This window comes from Arachis hypogaea, chromosome 1 (assembly GCF_003086295.3).
Source record: "Arachis hypogaea cultivar Tifrunner chromosome 1, arahy.Tifrunner.gnm2.J5K5, whole genome shotgun sequence".
In the NCBI taxonomy this organism is placed as follows: Eukaryota; Viridiplantae; Streptophyta; class Magnoliopsida; order Fabales; family Fabaceae; genus Arachis; species Arachis hypogaea.
The window spans coordinates 12754540-12758161 of record NC_092036.1 but is presented as its reverse complement, the minus strand read 5'-3'; the positions used below and the strand labels follow the sequence as shown (position 1 = coordinate 12758161).

Below are 3622 nucleotides of genomic sequence, written 5' to 3'. Positions count from 1 at the left end.
AAATGGCAAGAAAATAAACTAACAACTATAAAAGACTCTTGGCAAGGTATGAGAACTAGAAGTCCTATCCTAGTTATCCTTCTCAATTGTGATGAGAATTATTCATTGCTCCCACTTAGTTAACCCTTACTAGGTAAAGGAAAGTCAAGTGGATGAATCAATTTGATTCCTCAAGTCCTAATCAACTCCTAAAGGAAAGACTAGCTTTAGAGGTGTTCAAATCAATAGCAACTTCTAATTATCAATCAACAAAGGAATTAGATAACTCAAGAGTCACTAATTACTCTACCTAGGCCAAGAGGAACAAAATCTACACTAAAATCCAACCAAATATTTCATCAAACACTTGGAAGGCATAAAAGAAAAGCATAGTAAATTGATAACAAGAATAGAATCTAACAACAATTATTGCAAAGGATTAATCAACAACAATCAAGGAAATCACAATTATCATGAATTACCTCAAATTGCATTATCGAAAGGGAACAAAGGAACAACAATTTATCCAAAACAAAATGAAGAATTACAATTATGGAAGCACATAACTAGAAAGAAAGAGATGAGAAGATTGAGAATTGATGAAGGAAAATTGAATCAAAACATGAATTAAATCTAAATATAAAAAGAGAGATTAACCTAAATCTAATCCTAATTCTAGAGAGAAGTGAGAGCTTCTCCCTCTAGAAACTACTTCTAAAACTCACTATCTATCTAATCCTCTCCTAATTAGTCTATGGATGTGAACTAATATCAATCCCCTTCAATCCTTGGCTCTTATATGTATTTTGGTGCCAAAGTTGGTTGCTGAAAACCTTCCAAAATCACCAGGCACGTGTTACATTAATGAGGTCATGTGCCACCATCGGCGCGTGAGCGCACGGTACGCGTGCGCGTCCTTGTCCTGTTTCGCAATGTGCGCGCGAGCGCCTTGTGCGCGTGCGCGTGCATGGCCTGGATCAATTCTTTGGCTTTTTGTGCTTCCCTCCACTTGTATGCTTCCTTCCTTGCTTCCTTTGATCCATGCCTAGCCTATTTCAACCTGAGATTACTAGCAAACACATCAAGGCATCTTATGGAATCAAAGAGAAACTAGAATTCATCAAAATAAGGCTCAAAAAGCATGTTTTTACACTTAAGCACGAATATGGGAGAGATAACAAAACCATGCTAATTCATAGGCTAAATGTGACAAAAGGTTATCAAGACACTCTAAATTTAATACAAAACAAACCGTCAAATTGGGGTTTGTCACTTAGCAACTTGCTCTTTAGTAATATCTTCATCCTCCTCAGAGGAAGAATATTCATCAGAGCTCATGAATGGCAGAAGTAGATCCAATGAAATCTCTATGGTCTCTAGATGAGCCTCAGATTCCTTAGGTTCCTCAAATGGGAACTCCTTTGTGTCCAGAGGACGTCCCATGAGGTCTTCCTCACTGGGATTCACGTCCTTCTCCTCCTCTCCAAGTTCGGCCACACCAAGTAAGGTTATAGCCTTTCACTCTCTTTTTGGATTCTCTTCTGTATTGCTTCAGAGAGTACTAGGAGGAGTTTCAGTGACTCTTTTACTCAGCTGGCCCACTTGTGCCTCTAAATTTCTAATGGAGGACCTTGTTTCATTCATGAAACTGAGAGTGGCCTTAGATAGATCAGAGACTATATTTGCTAAGCTAGATGGATTCTACTCAGAATTCTCTATCTGTTGCTGAGATGATGATGAAAAAGGCTTGCTATTGCTAAACCTATTTCTTCTACCATTATTAAAGCCTTGTTGAGGCTTTTGTTGATCCTTCCATGAAAAATTTGGATGATTTCACCTCTGCCATTGCAGGGTTCTCAGGATCATAAGCTTCTTCTTCAGAAGATGCTTCTTTAGTACTGTTGGATGCATTTTGCAAACCATTCAGACTCTGAGAAATCATATTGACTTGCTGAGTCAACATTTTATTTTGAGCCAATATGAAATTCAGAGAATCAATTTCAAGAACTCCCTTCCTCTGAGGCATCCCATTACTCACAGGATTCCTTTCAGAGGTGTACATGAAATGGTTATTTGCAACCATTTCAATGAGTTCTTGAGCTTCTACAGGTATTTTTTTCAGGTGAATAGATCCACCTGCAGAATGGTCCAATGACATCTTAGACAATTCAGACAGACCATCATAGAATATATCCAGGATGGTCCATTTTGAGAGCATGTCAGAAGGACACTTTTTGGTCAGTTGCTTGTATCTTTCCCAAGCTTCATAGAGGGATTCACCTTCTTTCTGTCTAAAGGTTTGAACATCCATTCTAAGCTTGCTCAGCTTTTGAGGAGGAATGAACTTGGCTAAGAAAGCCGTGACCAGCTTATCCCAAGAGTTCAGGCTATCTTTAGGTTGAGAATCCAACCATGTTCTAGCTCTGTCTCTTACAGCAAAAGGGAAAAGCATAAGATTATAGACCTTAGGATCAACTCTATTGGTCTTAATAGTATCACAAATCTGCAAGAATTTAGTTAAGAACTGAAAAGGATCTTCTGATGGAAGTCCATGAAACTTGCAGTTCTGTTGCATCAGAGAAACTAATTGAGGCTTTAGCTCAAAGTTGTTTGCTCCAATGGCAGGGATTGAGATGCTTCTTCCATGGAAGTTGGAATTTGGTGCAGTAAAGTCACCAAGCATCTTCCTTGCATTGTTGTTGGGTTTGGCCATGTCTCTTTCTTTTTCGAGATTCTCTGTAAGGTTTTCTCTGGATTGTTGTGCTTTAGCTTCTCTTAGCTTCTTCTTCAGAGTCCTTTCAGGTTCAGGATCTGCTTCAACAAGAATGTCCTTGTCCTTGCTCTTGCTCATATGAAAAAGAAGATAACAGAAAAGAAGAGGAATTCTCTATGTCACAGTATAGAGATTCCTTTATGTGAGTAGAAGAATAAGAATGAAGGAAGAAGAAGAAAAATTTGAACACAGAGAAGGGAGGGGTTCGAGTTTTGAGGAGAGAAGTGTTAGTAAATAAATAAAATAAATAAAAAGAGAGAGAGGAAAATTCGAAAATTAGAAGAAAAGAAAAGAAAAATATTTTTGTTTTTATTTTAAAATTTAGTTAGAATTCGAAAATTAGGAGAAGAAATTAAATTAAAATTAAAATTTAAAATAATTAGTTAATTAAAAAGAATTTTGAAAAAGGGTGAGGAATTTCTGAAAATTAGAGAGAGAAAAGTAGTTAGGTGGTCTTGAAAAAGATAAGAATTTTAAAACAAACAAAAAGTCAATTAGCTAATTGAAAAAGATTTGAAAATCAATTTTGAAAAGATAATAAGTTAGAAAAGATTTTGAAATTAAAATTTGAAAAAGATATGATTTGAAAAAAGATTTGATTAGAAAAAGATATGATTTGAAAAAGATATGATTGAAATTTGTTTTGAAAAGGATTTGAAAAAAGAAATTTAGAAAGATTTGATTTTGAAAATTAAAGTTAATGACTTGACTAACAAGAAACTAAAAGATATGATTCTAGAATTTAAAGGTTGAACCTTTCTTAACAAGAAAGTAACAAACTTGAAATTTTTGAATCAATCAGATTAATTGTTAGTAAAGTTTTTCGAAAATATGAGGTAAAGATAAGAAAAAGATTTTGAAAATCAATTT

General features: G+C 35.3%; 1 non-coding gene across 1 annotated transcript; it reads left to right on the top strand.

Moving 5' to 3' along the window:
* The first annotated feature begins 2195 nt into the window (after positions 1-2195).
* On the top strand, positions 2196-2299 carry LOC112716110 (small nucleolar RNA R71). Its single transcript, XR_003160163.1, has one exon. It is a non-coding gene; the product is annotated as a small nucleolar RNA R71 (small nucleolar RNA).
* The last annotated feature ends 1323 nt before the right edge of the window (positions 2300-3622 follow it).